General features: G+C 45.5%; 1 protein-coding gene across 7 annotated transcripts in view; it reads right to left on the minus strand.

The window, feature by feature from the left end:
- Nucleotides 1–20025, minus strand: part of PDE4D (phosphodiesterase 4D) — a 1072650-nt gene that overhangs the window by 94372 nt on the left and 958253 nt on the right. The window lies entirely within an intron of this gene.

The raw sequence follows: 20025 nt of genomic DNA on the forward strand, positions 1-20025 counted from the left end.
GGCTAAGTTTAATTCTGCAAGTCATATTGTGACTACGTCAAGCAGGACAAATATATCTCATCACTTCTTAAATATCAAGAAGACATGTCCCGGCTATAATCACACACTGACCTCAGGATAAAAACCGCTTGCATAATGCAAGATATCAAATTGAGGTTCTAGCTAAATAGACGATGATACAAAGTACATATCACAAGGCGAGCAGACCCACGAAATCACAGACGCAATAGCAGCAGTTACTCATTCTTTCATATTATTTGATATATCTATTATTTATCTGCTGTGGTCAGGACTGAATAATGGTACCTTCTGGCACATATAGGTTTCCTCTGTATATGTCAACCACTTAATGAGTGTGAACAGAGCTGAATTTGTTATTGCAGCTTTTTATTTATCATAAATCACCAAGCGATCATGTGAGAAAGTGATCATGGTGGCCAAACCAAGGAGTACAAATAAAGCTGTGTTCTCTGAATGTATTTGTGTACGACCCCCATGTACTCATGAATGTTCCTCTTTACACAAGCCCCCCATACAAGTTAAGGTACCGTCACACTAAGCGACGCTGCAGCGATAGCGACAACGATGCCGATCGCTGCAGCGTCGCTGTTTGATCGCTGGGGAGCTGTCACACAGACCGCTCTCCAGCGACCAACGATGCCGAGATCCCCGGGTAACCAGGGTAAACATCGGGTTGCTAAGCGCAGGGCCGCGCTTAGTAACCCGATGTTTACCCTGGTTACCAGCGTAAAATGTAAAAAAAGCAAACAGTACATACTTACATGCGTCCCCCGGCGTTCACTTCCTGCAATGACTGAGCGCCGGCAGTAGTAGGGCACAGCGGTGACGTCACCGCTGTGCTTTCAATTTCACTTTGTGGCGCTCAGTCAGTGTGGGAAGCGGACGCCGGGGGACGCATGTGAGTATGTACTGTTTGTTTTTTTTACATTTTACGCTGGTAACCAGGGTAAACATCGGGTTACTAAGCGCGGCCCTGCGCTTAGTAACCCGATGTTTACCCTGGTTACCAGTGTAAAATATCGCTGGTATCGTTGCTTTTGCTGTCAAACACAACGATACACGGCGATCGGACGACCAAATAAAGTTCTGAACTTTATTCAGCGACCAGCGACATCACAGCAGGATCCTGATCGCTGCTGCGTGTCAAACTAAACGATATCGCTAGTGAGGACGCTGCAACGTCACGGATCGCTAGCGATGTCGTTTAGTGTGACGGTACCTTTAGGCTAATGTGGGCCGCACCTGCCGATATCAACAAGTTTGGACAACAATCTAATGTATATGGGGGTGTTGGACAAATAATTGTCGGGGAAGATCTTGAACGGGCATGTCAGATTTTGGATTCCTGATCACTTTGTTCTCCCAAGAGATTAGCCGCTGGCAGAGATGTCTGTTGGTGGTTTTCTCCTAGGAGAATTTAGTAGGAAGAGCGTATGGGAGAGTCGGCCGAGATGGCCGACGGTCATCTATTGAACATCAAGGTTTTTAGTCTGTACAGTATTTCAATTGTTAGAGTAGAAGTTTGTTCTCCAAAGCTGCACACCTGACTGCAAGAAACAGGGTGTTGGAACCATAGTTAGCCACTTTGGTGTTAATGGACTTGGTCTTCTAGTCATGTCAAGCTGGTTGCAAGGATGGACTGAGAGATGATGTAAGCTGGATTACATGATCGTGCGGTAGAAAATAGTAATAACGGTCCTAAGAGCACTGGAAATGAGACCAAAACAAGGATTTTAGTGTTAACACTAAAATCCTTGTTTTGGTCTCACTTCCAGCACTCCTAGGACCGTTATTACTATTTTCTACTGCATTTTGTATCCTCCTAGAAGGTTAACGGCTGGTGTTGCGGTGGACCTTTTGCCTTCAATTTTAACTGTGACCCTCACAGCGCTCCCTAGTGACCGCTTTCTTTTCCCTTGAATTTCAACGAATTCAACGATTCAATCATCCAACTCTTGTTCAATGAACACCGTTCGATACATGCTGTATTTTTTTCACCACATATGAAAAAAATTGTTCAGGTCAATTGTGCCATGGACTAATGCGGGCCAAGGGAAGGCATCCGTGTCCCATTCATCTTGGACTAGAACAGGACAATGTCGAAAACTTTAGTTCCTAAAGGTTGTTGGGCTTCATTCCCATCTATCCGGCAACTCATTTTTTTTTCCTCTGCAAGAACGGATACCATAATTTGCTATGGCATCTTTCACCTTCATCATGAATAATTTATTTTACTCACTTATATAGCGCCATTATATTCAGCAGCACTTTACAGACATCATCATCACTAGATTTCCTATCAGTATGTCTTTGGAGTGTGCGAGGAAACCGGGGAACCCAGAGGAAACCAACGCAAACACGGGGAGAACATACAAACTCCTTGCAGATGTTGGTAGGATTGAACCCAGGACCCCAGTGCTGCAAGGCTGCAGAGCTAACCATTGAGTCACTGCGCTGCCTGGTCCAATAACACAACATGTTACATTTTTCAGTCCAGTTTTACAGTAGAAATAGGTGAAAAAGTAAGATGACAACGGACATCATTCTGACATCGGTTGTCATCAGCTGATGAAATATATATTACTGTAGAAACCCAGCTTTAGAGTTGCCTTATCTCAACTATAGATAATGGCTGCTTTGCGTTGCTCTGAGTATAACCATGATTTCTGTCACCCAATAAAGAAATACAGGTCCCGATTCGTCAAAGTCGAGAAACACTTTGATAAGTGGCAGAATTTTTGCGTAACGCGAAGTTGCTCAAAAATGTTGTGACCTTTGATGTTTTTCACACCTGTTTTCACCATCTCCCAAAAAGTGAGAGCAGCTGGGGCTGTATAGGGCATGGCTATACCCGCCAGTCAAATTTTTGAAAAGTCTCGCTGTTTTTATTGCCAGTAATGTTACTCCGGTCCCCAGCTGGAGTGGCATATCTGGCGAGGCGCATAGAGGCACACGCCGCTGAGAAGATGCCAAGTTCATTAATTTGGCGCATCCTATTTCAGCATGCCCCTCATTAAGACTGGAGCACGAAATGCCAGCCTTCATGAATCAAGGGCTTCTTTCTCTGCCCTACATCTGTTTTTTAAAGTCCTGGCCTGCTGGTGGTGCTCATTTCCCCAGCACATTGGGCACACTAATCTACCATAGCTGTTCCCCAGTTTTAGTAAAAGAAACATCCCTTGTCCCAAACCTCATAGAAGGCTAGGCTGTCTGACTCAGTTTCCCATCACTGCATGGTGTTTAGGGGATGTTCACACTCCATCTTATTCCCAAAAATAAAAATACAAAAATTCTTTTTTGTTTAGTTTTGTAATCCTGAAACAATCCTTTTTAATTCACATCTTTTTTGTCATTTTTCAGTACTTTTTTTTTTGCGTTTTTTATAGTGTTTTTTTTTATTTTATTTTTTCATTTTTTGGATGTTTTCTGCAATTAATTAAGCGGGGAAGAAGATGTAATTTTTTTAGGCAAAATTTTTTTAAAAAACACAACAACAACAACCAGGCGTCTTTTGAGCATGTTTGCCATTCCATTAACTTGTATTATAAACTATTGAGCATCTTCCTAGAAGAAAATGCCTGAAGCTCAAAAGCCTGAACATATGAACAGAAAATCATTTTTATATACACTCACTGGCCACTTTATTAGGTACACCTGTCCAACTTCTTGTTAACACTTAATTTCTAATCAGCCAATCACATGGCGGCAACTCAGTGCATTTAGGCATGTAGACATGGTCAAGACAATCTCCTGCAGTTCAAACCGAGCATCAGTATGGGGAAGAAAGGTGATTTGAGTGCCTTTGAACGTGGCATGGTTGTTGGTGCCAGAAGGGCTGGTCTGAGTATTTCAGAAACTGCTGATCTACTGGGATTTTCACGCACAACCATCTCTAGGGTTTACAGAGAATGGTCCGAAAAAGAAAAAAAATCCAGTGAGCGGCAGTTCTGTGGGCGGAAATGCCTTGTTGATGCCAGAGGTCAGAGGAGAATGGGCAGACTGGTTCGAGCTGATAGAAAGGCAACAGTGACTCAAATCGCCACCCGTTACAACCAAGGTAGGCCTAAGAGCATCTCTGAACGCACAGTGCGTCGAACTTTGAGGCAGATGGGCTACAGCAGCAGAAGACCACACCGGGTACCACTCCTTTCAGCTAAGAACAGGAAACTGAGGCTACAATTTGTACAAGCTCATCGAAATTGGACAGTAGAAGATTGGAAAAACGTTGCTTGGTCTGATGAGTCTCGATTTCTGCTGCGACATTCGGATGGTAGGGTCAGAATTTGGCGTAAACAACATGAAAGCATGGATCCATCCTGCCTTGTATGGAGCATCTTTGGGATGTGCAGTCGACAAATCTGCGGCAACTGTGTGATGCCATCATGTCAATATGGACCAAAATCTCTGAGGAATGCTTCCAGCACCTTGTTGAATCTATGCCACGAAGAATTGAGGCAGTTCTGAAGGCAAAAGGGGGTCCAACCCGTTACTAGCATGGTGTACCTAATAAAGTGGCCGGTGAGTGTATGTTCAGTCTTTAAAGCCTTTGAACATTTTTTCCACCCGGAAAAAAGTAACGAGAACATACCTTTACAGCACCCCCATAGGCAAAGTCAAGCATTACATACTTTGAATTAAATATTAATGGACTGCCTGTTTAAAGCACAGACATGCGGAGTCCTCCAGTCAACGAGATGCTCTTGGCTTAAGCCGATACCTTTTTATTACATCACTATTCCCCAACAGGGTATTTGTAACTGGACTTTCAAAACTACAGAAAACCTTCTGAAGCTTGTTCTACATCTGCACAATAAAGACCTTTCGGATACAGAGAATAATCTCAGATTTAAAGGGACAGTTTTTAGTGTCATCATTTTTGTAAAACATTCCTCTTCTGGGATGTGGCATGCAGAATTACTCAACTTCTAAGAATGAGAAGAAATATATAGAAACTATTTTAATCCCCTCCATTGAATGTAAATGCTTACATGGTGTGCAGAAGAAAGAAGAATGAGGTCTGAGTATTGTCAGTCAAGCTTTATACCACCCTGTTAGCAAATACTGCACTTTGAATCTAAGCAGCAAAGCAGATGTTAGTGATGTCACTGGGGTATTTTTATGGATCCTCGGAGTTTCATGGGTGCGATGCTACAGGTCAGAGTCTTGTCGGAGTAGATATATAAGCAATCTCTGCTCCTGACAACATAACAATAACAATATACATTAGTATACAGAAGAACTCCTATATCAGATGGGTTCAAAGGTCTTTGTCTTGCAGTGGAGAGCCGTGGAAAATGAATGTATGGTACACTGAAAACTAGCTGAACAGGCTGAAAGTATGTACATTAAAGAAACACAGACAATTAGAACAATCACTTGGTAACAGGTGTCGGTTTTATTTATTGCGTTTTTACTGGTAGATTGCAAGCTCTTTTGGAAAGTTATCCACTTTAACAGTCATGAACTCTGAAATGGTACAGCACTTTACAATTCTTTCCACTATCTTAAAAGATGACAATTTGGTAGTAACAGGACTTATACTTTTTATTTATGAAAAAAGACATTTTGTAATGTAACTTATTAGAGAAAATGACCTCTTAACCCACATGCTGTATCAGTCACTTTTTTCTTCTGCACTGACCATTACGCTCAAACATTTCTCAAATCTGTGTACCGATCTGTCTGCACTAAGGGATCAAGTTACACCTTCTGTCATTGGGTTATTGAGTTAACTCAGGGGTGGGGAATCTTTTTTGTGCCAAGGGCCATTTAGAAATTTATACCATCCTTCGGGGGCCATACAAAGTGCATGCTAACTCTGCCTACAATGTATATCCTGACGCTGGCAGTGGTGTCAGGGTGTAATCATTCATTGCACGCGCCTCAGCCTTCAGTAGTGAACAGCGTGTGCTCATGGAGCAAGAAGAAATTAATTGGCCGGCAAAGTACAGCTGATATCCCAAGCAGTGTGGTCCCTGAGAATCTGCCTGGAGATCGGATAAATGGTCACTGATGGCCATAAACGGTCTCCAGATCTGAGGTTCTCCACCACCGGGTTAGTGGAAGGGGGAGAAGAGAGAGACCATTAGAAATCAGTGGTGTATCTAGGTTTTACCGCAGCCGTGGCAAAAATTCAGTTTGGCGCCTCCCCAAGCACATATGCAATTTGCACAGTCACGTTCCGAATAGCCGCTCTCCCTACTTCTTTGAATGTTTAGTAAAAACTGAGAGAAGCAGGAAGAGTAGCTAGTTGTGACGTGACCGTAAGATTCAAAATCGCCTGTGAGTGAAGTGGCCATGTGATTATTGCTGGAACCTGGAAGCACAGCTGAATTCTGACAGTGAGTATATTACAATTCACACTGTTAGAATTGGCATGCTACAAGGCGTCATTGTATAATGAAAGGGCTTCTACAGGTTTCAGATGAAAGTCTGCAGTCACTCTATGTGACTGCAGGATTCTGAATTCTCTCAGCGCATACACTGCACACTTTTAGAATTCTCCATTGCTGGTGGCAAGAGTGGACTGTCATGTGAGTACAAGTATGCAATTTGTATGCTCCTGGTCACATTGCAACTAGACTTTTCTGGGCTAGATCAATTCATTTTCATTGAGTGAGGCCATGCAAGTCTAGTCGGCACGTGACCACATGTATGCAACGTCGTCTATCTTTCTCTTTCTTTTCTTCTTTCATCTTGTCCAGACTTCATGATGACTTTTCACATCCACAGGCCATCTGTGGTCTTTCGCCGCACATCCCCACACGATGCCCTTAAAGATAGCAGTATCATTATTATGCTCCTGAATAAAAATATCTGCCCCACGTTGAGCGCTTGAATAAATAATTGCCCCTCAGTATATTCCCTGCACAAAATATGACCCACACACAGTATATGCCCTCTCATTCCCATACTGGGCCCCCTCTTCACACTATCATCTCACACTGTGTTCACCCTATAAGGCCCAGCCTCTATACTGCGCCCTCTCATCACATTCCCCTTGGCTTACTGTCCCCTTCTGGCTGCACCTTTACACTGTTCCCCTATGCTACCCCTCCCACACTACTCGGTCTATATTTTGTGCCCACTCACACTTTTCTCCTCCCATACTGTCTTCTCGCACTATTTACATCAATAGTCTCCCCCCTTCCCACATTTCTCCCTCACTTAACCCCTGACTCCCCATACTGTGTCCGCACCTATCTCACTATTCTCACTCATACATTTTTCCCCTTACTACCCATACTGCGTCCACACTCATCCCCCACACACAATACTGTGTCTGCACCCATCCGCTCCCCATATTCTGTCCTTATGCATTCCCCTTCACCCCCCATACTGCGTTCGCATCCATCCTCCCAAGTCTGTATCCAAACCTATCCCCCACTCCACTCACCATACTGTGTCTGCACTCATCCCCCCATACATTCCCCCCTTGCTCCTCATACATTTTCTGCATCCCCCCACTCATCATACTGTGTCCACAGCCTTCCTCCCACAAATCATACTGTGTCTGCACCCATAGTGTTTCTTCATACATGCCCCCCATCTCCCTCCTTGCTCCTCATACTGTGTCTTCAAATTTCTCCCACTCCCCATATTGTGTCAATATCGGTTCCTTCCTTGTTCCCCAAACTTGTGTACTCAAATCTCCTCCAGCCTCATTAGACTAAATCTCCACCACACAGTAAATCTCCCTCCAACACAGTAAATCCCTCCACGTTACATTTAATCTTCAGTGTCTTCAGCTCCACTAGTCTGGATCACGCTGCTGACATTGCTCTGACCAGGCGGTCAGAGCTTCAGTTGTACTCACGACTTAAATACAGCCAGCTCAGAGAATGGCCGAATCCCAGTGTAGGGGGTAGCAAAATGCAGCCACCAAAGAAGTCACCTCGTACCGCCACATTAGGCGGCTGGACTGCGTCCCCCTGCCGGCTTCGCCCAGGCAGATGCCCCGTCTGCCACCCCAGATACACCTTTGTAAAAACTGATGAGACTTCTAGTGCAAACTGCTAAAGATGCAGGATACAAGTCACTTAATGGCCAGCTATAGTGTTATTCCTCATGTACACATGACAACTCAGGCTAAGTTTACATTTGTTTGTCTGCAGACTTTTTGACGTATGTATTGGATGTGTACATTAAAAACACAGACAAAAGTGTGCTGTAAATCCTCCCAATGCCTGCCTAAAATTAGTTCTATACTTTTTAGCATATGTAACACATCCATCTATGTATACATTTTTTACTTGTGTAGACAGAGCAGGCCGGAGCGAGCCGTCCTCTCCCCCACAGACGGCGTACATGCAGGCCGTCATGACAGGGGTTTGGGAGCAGAAGATGAGAGGGTGGGGTTAATTATGGGAGGGGGGTCGTATGCATAGAGGGGGGTTATAGGGAAGGGAGAGGGTGGGGCTTACCAGTTCCCGCTCTGGAGGCCACGGGAAGATACCTCCAGGATGTCGGACGTTGAAGGCGTGCTGCAACGGCTGTGGGCGGCGGCGGAGAATCAGCCCCTCGGCTGGCTGGAAGCCCAGGTGGCCGGAATTCTGGGCAGCGGCAGCGGGGACTGGCAGTGAGCGGCGCTCTCGGTGTGTAGGGCCTCCGGAGCGGCTGTCCCCAGATGCCCTTCAACCCCAGCGCAGGAGCCCCTCCAGGGACCCTCCGGACCGAGCGCCCGTCCGCAAGCGCCCAAGCAGGGCCTGGTCTGGGAGGAATCCACCCGCCGCGCTGGGGCCTGCGGCGGTGGAGAGGTCTGCTTCGCCCTCACTTCGGGGGGCGGGGCCTCCACGCACCGGATGGTCAACTGCCTGTGATGTCACGGCGGGTCGCCGCGGTGCTGCTCCCACCGGGCGACCTGCTTCAGCTGCATCACAGAGAAAGCAGGGGAGAGCCTCTACCGCAGCGGCCGGCAGCACTTCCTGTTCCCCGATGTTGCCAGGCCCGTCCAGCGAGCCAGGATCGTCACCAGGGTCGTCAGCCGGATTTGGAAGGAGCCGTGGCCGGGGGTCTGAGGAGCCTGTATCCTACGGTGGGCCTGTGTTGGGGTTTTTTTTCCCATCGGGCCGCATCGGGATCGCCAGCAGTGGGCCTGGACGGGGCCGGATCTTCACATCCCTCTTCACACGGTGAGCCACAGCCTTGCTGGGTTCCACAGAGCGGATCGGGAGCAGGTGACGGCTGGACGAGCAGGACGTCTGCGGCTGGGGGACCCCGGCTCCCCTGCAGCCTGGTGAGCAAGACTCTATGTCTTTTTTGTTACCGGCGCTATCTTTTTCCCCGGCGGTGGGGTTTAGTCAGGCGGGTGGGGCGGCGGTTATGGGGGAACAGGGGAGGGTTTGGTCGGATTTGGGGAACGAAGGCGTGGGCGAGTTGTTGTCTAGTGTTCGTGAGTTGCTCACGTTTGGGAGGCGTTAGGTCGGTGCCATCCCCGTTGGCCGCGTGGGTTGGTCCTACAGATTTGGGTTTGGGGGTGTCGGGAGGGGGTGCCTTGGGGCCGAGTAGCTTAACTGAGCCCGTGTCAGTGTCCATGCAAACCAAAAAGGAGAAGGAAGGCGGGATTCGTTTGGACGATAAAGCGCGGGGTGAGGTTTATGTCTGTTTTGAGGGGCCGCTTGGGGCTCATTTGAAAAAGGAAGTGAGGGTGAAGATCTGGAAAGATGAGTACGTAGAAATTTTTTCGATTCTTCCTTTAGAAAAATGTAATTTAGATAAGAGCAAGAAGGAGGACAGTAAGAAGGAGGATGAGGAGAAACGGAGATGGCGTCTTATCCCGCAGACTTTTGTGAACTGGTTGCAAGCGTTCACAATTCTGGAGAGCGTAGTTGGTGAAAAGGCACCAGAAAATTGTTCGGCTCTATTCTGTTACATGGATTCGATAGGCGAGGCACACAGGGCGTACGGGGGTCAGGCTTGGCTCCGGTACGACGAGTAGTTTAGGCAGCGGAAGGCGGTTCGTCCGGCGATCAGGTGGGATCAGAAGGACATTGGTTTGTGGTTACGGGTAATGGCGCCGACTAAATTCGGTCATTCCTTTCAAGGCGGGGCCAGAAATGCCGGCCAAACCGCTTCGCAAGGAAGTTCTTCGGGATCAGGAAGTCAGTCCGGACAATCGGGGGGTCAGAAGCACGGTTTGTGTTGGCAGTTTAACGACGGCCAGTGCAAATTCGGGGCTACTTGTAAGTTTAAGCACACGTGCTCGCATTCCAGTGGATCCTCCCATGGTGCCGCTAAGTGCTTCAAGAAAAAGGGAAAACCCGACGGCAATTCAAAAGGGGGTGACGCCGGTGAGGCTGGATGCGATGGTCCCCTATCTAAATAGGTTCCCGGATAGGCGGAAAGCAGAGTTGTTGTTATTGGGTTTTCGTGATGGTTTTCGGATACCCGCCCCTCCTTTTGGTATCCCTCAAGTTTTGAGGAATTTGAGATCAGCCGTGTTGCACGGGGCAGTGGTGTCTGAAAAGTTGAACAAGGAAATGGCGTTGGGGAGGATGTCCGGTCCTTTTCCCGCTCCACCCCTTGAGGATTTGGTTGTTCCTCCGTTGGGTGTGGTTCCAAAGAAGGAGCCTCAAAAGTTTAGGTTAATTCAGCATTTGTCATACCCTCGGGGGTGGTCCGTGAATGACGGGATAGATCCGGAACTTTGCTCTGTGGTTTATACGTCTTTTGATGAGGCAACACGCCTGGTGCGTAAGTGCGGCAGGGGCGCGTTGTTGGCTAAAACCGATATCGAGTCGGCTTTTCGGTTACTTCCCGTTCATCCGGATAGCGTGAGGCTGTTGGGTTGTTATTGGGAAGGGGGGTTATTGTTTGCCAATGGGTTGTTCGTTGTCTTGCGCATAGTTTGAGGCCTTTAGTTCCTTTCTTGAGTGGGTCGTTCGGGATGTAACTGGTTTGGATTCAGTGATACATTATTTGGACGACTTTTTGTGCATCGGGCCTGCTCAGTCTGGCTGTTGTGACTTGGCATTGCAGACGGTGATTTGGGTGGCAGAACGTTTCGGAGTTCCGTTGGCGCCTGGGAAAACCGAGGGGCCCAGCACGTGTATTTCATTTTTGGGCATTGTCATTGATTCCGTTGCATGGGAGTTTCGGCTACCAGAGGAGAAAGTGGTCGGTTTAAGAAGCGAGGTGGCTCGAGCGCGTCGCTTAAAAAGTTGCCTTTGCGTGAGGTTCAGTCCCTTCTCGGCAAATTGAATTTTGCCTGCAGAATTATCCCGATGAGGAGGGTGTTTTCTCGCAGGTTGGCGGGTGCTACGGCGGGGGTTAAGGTCCCCCATCATTTTGTCCGCTTGTCTAGTGAGCACAAAGCCAATTTGGAGGTGTGGGACAGTTTTTTGGCACAGTACAATGGCAGTTCACTGCTGATGGAGGAAGTGGTGGGCAATTCCGACTTGGACTTGTTCACGGACGCCTCGGGTGGCGTTGGTTTTGGCACCTTTTTTGGAGGCCGTTGGTGTGTGTCCAGGTGGCCCGACGACTGGTTCGGTTCGGGGTTGGTGAAAAACGTTACATTATTGGAAATCTTTCCTATCTTGGTTGCCGTTTATTTGTGGAAGGAGGATTTGCGCAATCGCAGGGTTCGTTTTAATTGTAATAACATGGCAGTCTTTTGCGTTATCAACAGTCTGACGGCATCTTCTCCCCCGGTCATCAGGGTCTTGCGTCAATTGGTGTTGTTTTGCATGTCTATTAATGCGTATGTTACGGCGTCTCATGTGCCTGGAGTCGAGAACGCCATTGCTGACTCTTTGTCTCGATTTCAGTGGGAGCGTTTTCATGCTTTGGCCCCGGATGCGGAGGCGGCGGGGCAGGACTGCCCGCCGGAACACTGGAGCGTGGTATCCGGGCTGCAGGACCTTTGATTCATGCGTCTTTGGCACCCAGCACGTGGGCAGCGTACCGGTCGGTATGGTGTGATTGGGAGTCCTGGTTGGTGTCATGCGGGGCTGCTAACGTGGGCAACGATTAAATGGGTGCCTTGTTGTTGTGGTTGAGACGTGGTGCCAATGAAGGGTGGTCGTCGACAAAGGTGGATAGAATTAGGTCGGCTTTGGCTTTTGGTTTTCAGCTTAGAGGATTACGAGAATTGACTAAATTGTTTCTGGTAAGGCAGGTAGTGAAAGGTTTTAGAAGGAGGGCGGGACGGGGGGATCGGAGGCGCCCGATCTCCTTTAGCATATGGGAAAAAGTTGACGAGATTTGTATATCCGACTTTGAGGTGGCTCTTTTCCGTTTAGCTTTTTCCCTGGCATTTTTTGGAGCTTTACGGGTTGGGGAAATCGTGTCTCCTAACACGTACAGGCAAGGGGGACTTTTGGCTAGGGATGTGGTGCTTACCGAAGGGAGTTTACAATTTTGGTTGCATAGGTCAAAGACGGACCAGGACGGTAGGGGTAAACGGGTAGTTTTGGGCGCGGTTGCGGGTTCGCTCATGTGTCCCGTCAGTTGTTGTCAAGTTTTTAATAGTTTTCTGCCGTCTAAGGCTGGACCTTTGTTGTGTCATGAGAATGGGTCTTTTCTGTCCAAATTTCAGTTTGTGGCGGTTCTTAGGCGGGCGTTGTTGGGGATGGGGCTGGATGCTTCGCGTTTTGCGTCTCACTCTTTCCGTATTGGGGCTGCAACGGAGGCGGCTTTGGGAGGTTTGGCACCTGAGGTTGTTCAGAGGATCGGGAGATGGGAGTCGGGGCATTACAGGAGCTATGTTAGACCCTGAAGGCTTGGGGGGGTTCCACATTGTTTTGTATTTGTGGTAATTTTTGTGGAATCTAAGTTATCTGTATTTTCCAGGTCCCCATCCCCTGTTGGTCTGGATCGTCGGCTACTCCTATGTGTACTGGGGCGTGAGGCGTGCGGACGCTCGGCGGGACGGACGTCAACTTGGTCTTTCCAAAGATGTGGCGGTGGTCAGATGGTTGGGTTTTCAGGGGTTGTGTTGGAATGGGGTTATGCAGGAAGTGCAGACCTCCTGACATCTTGGTTTTACACGTTGGAGGAAATGATTTGGGGATCCGTCCATGTCGTGAGTTGATTCGGGATATTAAGCACGACCTTCTCAGGTTATGGGTGTCCTTTCGGGATTTACTCGTGGTATGGTCGGATATCGTCCCGAGGAGATGCTGGCGGCACGCCAGATCCGTGGATAGGATTAATAAGGCCAGAATTGAAGTAAATCGGGCGGTATCAAATTTTGTTGTCAGGAACGGAGGTTTGTTCGTCCGTCATTTTGAACTTGAAAAGGGTGGGGATGATTTTCTCCTGGGTGATGTTGTTCACCTGAATGCGGTGGGCATCGATTTGTGGGCCCTGGGTTTGCAAAACGGTATTGAAAGGGCCATAGCAGTCAAGTGTGGGGGGGTCTCGGGTATTTGAGGTGTGCAAATACCCTCATTGTGGCGGTGGGAGGGGTCCTTGGAGTTGGTGCTAAACTGGCCTGGGGGATCCGTCGGGGTACGAATTCTTCAGTTGGTGTAAACTTTGGTTTCGGGTCTGGTGGTTTGGGGGGGGATCTTGGCAACGGTGGGCCGGATTCCCAAGTTTTAAGTGGACGTGGTTAACCCTTCGGGGTATTTTGGTGCTCCCAAGCCTGGGTGGTAACGGCTGTGAGTAAATTTATGGTCTGTTTTCTGTCCACTATTTATTATGGTTGACCACCAGTTTGGAGCTTCAAGGACTCCTTCCCACGTTATTTTACTGTTATTGTATGTTTATAATAAAGGCCACTGTGGCCAATTATTATCCAAGTTCAGAGTCTGTCGTTATTTGGATTGGGTTATTCGGCGACAAATATGGGGATGTTAAAGAACAAAGAGGGGAAGTTCCTTCTGGGTATCGACCAATAGCAATGTCAAGAGCAGGCCAGAGCGAGCCGTCCCCTCCCCCACAGACAGCATACGTGCAGGCCGTCATGACAGGGGTTTGGGAGCAGAAGATGAGAGGGTGGGGTTAATTATGGGAGGGGGGTCGTATGCATAGAGGGGGTTTATAGGGAAGGGAGGGGGTGGGGCTTACCAGTTCCCGCTCTGGAGGCCACGCGAAGATCCCGCCCTCCCGCCCTGTTTTTTGTGGTGTTGTTTTTTTCGGGTTGTTGTTTTTTGGGTCATGGTGGCTCGAGGCGGTGGGAGGGGTCCTTGGAGTTGGTGCTAAATTGGCCTGGGGGACCTGTCGGGGTACGGATTCTTCAGTTGGTGTAAACTTTGGTTTCGGGTCTGGTGGTTCGGGGGGGGGGGGATCTTGGCAACGGTGGGCCGGATTCCCAAGTTTTAAGTGGACATGGTTAACCCTTCGGGGTATTTTGGTGCTCCCAAGCCTGGATGGTAACGGCTGGGAGTAAATTTATGGTCTGTTTTCTGTCCACTATTTATTATGGTTGACCACCAGTTTGGAGCTTCAAGGACTCCTCCCCACGTTATTTTACTGTTATTGTATGTTTATAATAAAGGCCACTGTGGCCAATTATTGTCCAAGTTCAGAGTCTGTCATTATTTGGATTGGGTTATTCGGCGACAAATATGGGGATGTTAAGGACAAAGAGGGGAGAGTTCCTTCTGGGTATCGACCAATAGCAATGTCAAGTGCCCTCACCCCCTCTTGATTTCAGAATCAACTCTGTGCGTGTGTCCAGACCTACCTCAGTAGATTTCAATATGTCTCCTTTGAGAATAAAAACAATAATTAAATATCATACTATTTTATGGGGTGGGCGTAGACGGGAGGATAAAAAAAATTGGTAAACTACTTTTTCCGTATGTTAAAAAAAAATCACAACACAATGTAAACCCTTAAAGGATGTATATATTTCCCATTTTAGTTTATAAATCATAGAACTTTATAGTTGGAAGGGACCACAAAGGTCATCAAGTCCAACCTACTGTGAAATGCAGCACAGGATTCACTAAACCATCTCAGAGAGATGTCTGTCTAGCCTCTGTTTTAAGACTTCCATGGAAGGAGAACTCACCACCTCTCGTGGCCGCCTGTTCCACTCATTGATCACCCTCACTGTCAAAAAGTTTTTTCTAATATCTAATCTGAATCCCTTTCAGTTTCATTCTATTGCTTCTGGTGTTTCCATGTGCAAATGAGAATAAGGATGATCCCTCTACACTGTGACAGCCCTTCAGATATTTGTAGACAGCTATTTCGTCTCCTCTTAGCCTTCTTTTTTGCAAGCTAAACATTCCCAGATCCTTTAACAGTTCCTCTTAGGACATACTTTGCAGTCCGCTCACCATCCTGGTAGCTCTTCTTTGAACTTGCTCCAGTTTTTCAATGTCTTTTTCAAAATGTGGTGCCCAGAACTGGACACTGTATTCCAGATGCGGCCTGTCCAAGGAGGAGTAGAGGAGTTGAGGGGGATAATTGCCTCACGTGATCTAAACTCTATGCTAGCATAACAAGCTGTGAAAAGTCACTTAACTTTGGTGCAACTCGAAGCTGCACTATAATTTTGCAACTTTTGGCATTCATGACACCATTTTTGTCCAGCTATGACATACTTGGTGGACCTAGGGCAGGGCAACAGCGACGTTCGCTACGCCATAAATCTTACTCCAGAAGAGACTACAGTAGGATTTGCGACAAGGTGCACACAGTGGTGCACACCACTCATCCATACACCTCTTTATGAGTCAGGAGAGTTTGACTCCCGCACATCTCATCAAGACCAGCGTGAGCAACTTTGAAACGCATCACTCAGCTCTCAGATCACCATGATATTTTTTCTCCAAGTGTTTTTTAACATTTTCTAATAAAAGTCTCTTTTTTTTCCACGTGAACAAAGTCGGTCTTGATGCATCGGGCCCACTGTGTAGTTAGTAGTGACTGTAACCGCTCACCGGACCGCTCTGATCACTGGAAGAGGGATAATATAACTCCACTTTCTCCCTGTAGCCGCTGCTCCAGGACAGCAGCTAGAGAGAATTTAATCACAATTTACCTGGAGATTACCACTATTTCTGCAGGTAAATAGTGTTTTTTAAAGAAATATCAACCCCTCCTGTAACCCTTAATGCAAGCAGTACCTTTATACTATTCCAAAAAGATGTCCTTTTGTTTCATACAACTGCATAATTCATCTGAAGTCCTGAGAAAAGCATTAGCCTTGTATTTGTAACAGGTTATTTGTCAGAGATGACCATGAAGAAAGGTATTTTAGTCACCGGTATGAGTACAGAATGAGAGCCTGGCATTAGTCACTTGCTGAGTAGTTGGTTAGAGGCGGCCAAAGAACCACGAGGCCGTTTACTTACTTTTTCATATAGGTCACCCTTTCCCTGTATCTCACAGACGTGAACAGCAGCTGGTCAGACAGTTTATTCTGATATATTGCATGCGTGGCGAAATGTCCGTCAGATGACAAATAGAATGAGTAAATCAGAGTGAAGTCAAGAGTCAGTCACAAGGAAGAAGACGGAGAGATATGACACTTGTGTAGGCTTGTGACCCTACATTTACTTATAACACAGTGGCTCCACTGGAGAACACTAATTCTTAATAAGGGTCGGAGATATGGTTTGCAATTCTAGTCTAAAAGAGTATACAGAATAGGCCGGGGTCAGGGCAGTGTGACGTTATGTAGGGACAAAAATTAAAAAAAAATTGAGGGGGTTTCCATTGATAAACATTAAGGGTATTTTGCTAGGATATGTCTTAAAAGGGCTGAATAGTTAGTTGGGGTCTGGCCGCTCTTCCTCCCCTTAAATTCAAAGACACAAAGGCCGAGCTCCTTTTCTGGGGCATCTCGTCCACTTGTTTTAGTTGGCCATAATTAGTATACCTTCATTCTCTGGCAACAAGATAAACGGGAAAATGGCCCGATTATATAGAAATGAGGTTGAATGTTTTGTTCAATAAACATTAAATAAGTTTTATTCCCATAAAACTGGAAAAACATTTATCAATAAATGAAGAAGAAGACAGGGCCCACCAGAGGATTCTCCGATTCTCTGGTGGGCTAGTCCAACCCTGGTGCCAGAGCACCCTGCATTATCTACACAGCGCAGTCCTTCACTTTAAAAGGAACTTCTCACTTGCCAAACAAATTTAGTTTTTTTTTCTTATGTGTAAGTACCACTGTTCTCCAGAATCTGGCATTGTTTTTCTTTTGACCCTTCCCAACTTTATTCCTGAAATATGACCTTCTCCTCCCTGTATATACAGTGCCTTGAAAATGTATTCAGTGCCCTGAAAATGTATTTATAAACCGTGAACTTTTTCACATTTTTTCAAGTTCCACCCACAAACTTAAATGTATTTTATTGGTATTTTATGTTATTTACCAACACAACATAGTAAATATTTGTGAAGTAAAAGAAATAATACATGGTTTTCTAATTATTTAAAAAAAATATAAATCTGAAAATTATGATGTACATTTGTATTCAGTCCCCTGTAGTCTGATACCGCTAAATAATATCCTGATTGACCAGTTGCTTCCAGAATTCACATAATTAGTAAATTGAGTCCACCTGTGTGTATTTTATCCTCAGTCTAAGTACATCTGTTCTGTGAAGGCCTCAGAGATTTGTTTGAGAACATTAGGGATCAAACGGCATCATGAAAACAAAGGAACACACCAGACAGGTCAGACATAAAGTGTTGCAGAAGATTAAAGCAGAGTTAGGGTATAAAACAAAATAGCCCCAGCTCTGAACATCTCATGGAGACTGTTCAATCCATCATCCAAAATGGAAGAAGTATGGCACAAATGCAAACCTACCAAGACATGATAGTCCACCTAAACTCAAGCAAGGAGAGTACTAATTAGAGAAGCAAATATAGACCAACAATGGAAACATCAGTAACAAATAACTGCATAGACCAATAGCCTTGTGGTAAGGTCTATAGCACAACATTTGAATAGGACACTCATGGTTAGAGCAATAACACGAAGAAAATGGAGTACAATATCCAAAGCACGTGAATTAATAAAAAAGTATAAATTCATTAGACATTAAAACTTAACAAAGTTCAATAAAACAATAATATTTATAAATGGCAAAAGCATTAGGATCAGGTAGACAAGTGGCTGCAGTGTCATCAGTAGTCAAATCACATATATAGATATAGTATCATAGTGTCAATGTATGTTGGAGTAAGTGGGGGAGATACAATAGAAACTAATATAACCGTCCAAGTATGCATAAGGATTCTTCAATCATTCTGAAGAAGCGAAACGCGCATCAGCGTGGCGCGGGTCCTCCTCTATTCATCATGGGTAAGAGCTTGTAGACATCTATGGGCTATGTGGGATTGAGAACTGAAGAATCCTTATGCGTACTTGGGCGGTTATATTAGTTTCTATTGTATCTCCCCCACTTACTCCAACATATATTGACACTATGATACTATATCTATGTATGTGATTTGACTACTAAGGCCACTGCATCCGTTTGTCTACCTAATCCTAATGCTTTTGCTATTTATAAATATTTTTGTTTGATTAAATTTTGTTAAGTTTTAATGTCTAATAAAGTTATACTTTTTTATTAATTAGAGAAGCAGCCAAGAGGCCCATGGTCACTCTGGTAGAGCTGCCGAGATCCACAGCTCATGTGGTGAATCTGTACGCAAGACAACTATTAGTTGTACAGACCACAAATCTTTATGGATGAGAGGCAAGAAGAAAGCCATATTGAAAAAGAAGCCATAAGGAGTCCCATTTGCAGGTGGCAAAAAAACATGTAGAGGAGACAGCTAGGATGTGGAAGAAGATGATCTTCTCAGATGAGAACAAAATAGACATTTTTGGGCTAAATGTAAAACATAATGTGTGAGAAAACGAACAATGCACATCATTGTGAAAACACCATTCCCACCATCAAAAATGGTAGAGGCAGCATCATGATGTGGGGATGCTTTTCTTTGGCAGGGATAGAAAAGTTGGTCAGAGTGGATGGGAAATGGATGGAGCTAAATGCAGGGAAATCCTGAAAGAAAACCTGTTAGAGGCTGCAAAAGACTTGACACTGGAGCTTAGGTTCACCTTCCAGCAGACCAGTGACCGTAAACATACTGCCAATGGATGCTTTAGATCAAAGCATATTCATGTATGTGAATGGCCCAGTCACAGTCCACACCTAAATCTCATTAAGAATCTATGAAAGACTTGAAAATTACTGTTCACAGACGCCTCCATCCAATCTCACTGAGCTACAGTTATTACTGTGCAAAGGAGAATGAGCAAAAATGTCAGCCTCTTAGTGTGTAAAGCTGCTAGAAACAAATCCCAGAGGACTTGCACCAATATTTACAGAGAAAGGTGGTCCTGCAAAGTATTGACTCAGGGGTATAACAAATTGACATCATAGTTTTCAATTTTTTTATATTTTTAAAACGATTAGAAAACCGTGTATCATTTACTTTACAATTCACAAATACTTGCTATTTTGTGTTGATAAATCACATAAAATCCAAATAAAAAACATTTACGTTTGTGGCTGTAACGTGAAAAAAATTTGGGAAAGTTCACGGAGTATGAATACTTTTTCAGCGCACTGTAATTATAGTCTTGTTAGCCATCTGGGCACAGTCCTCGAGAAGATGGCCATGGAGAAAAGTTGAAGACCATGTCCACTTGGATAAAAAGATGAGATTGACATATAGGGAATAAAGGGCCATATCTCAAGAAAGGAGAGGAGCATGAATAAAAGAAAGACAATGTCAGATTCCAGAGAACAGCGAAAAAAAAAATCACATATTTATAACAACATCCTCTTTAAATGATAATTATCGTCATAGCGGTCATGTCGGTGGCTGCTAAATCTGTAGATTATACTGATCAACACTGAAAGCACCAGAAATCAGACACGAGTTCAGGCCATACCACCTATCTAACATTTTTCTTCCACAATATAGAAAATTTCCAAAACGAATTCCAGCATCACCCAAAATTAAAAGTGCAAATACTGAACATAGTGCAGCCAAATTAAAAGTGTGAAATAGTTCTTAGCTATTATTAACCCCTATAAAGCCTTTTGTGAACATTGCTGGACTAGGCCT

This window comes from Ranitomeya variabilis, chromosome 1, assembly GCF_051348905.1.
Source record: "Ranitomeya variabilis isolate aRanVar5 chromosome 1, aRanVar5.hap1, whole genome shotgun sequence".
NCBI classification, from domain to species: domain Eukaryota; kingdom Metazoa; phylum Chordata; class Amphibia; order Anura; family Dendrobatidae; genus Ranitomeya; species Ranitomeya variabilis.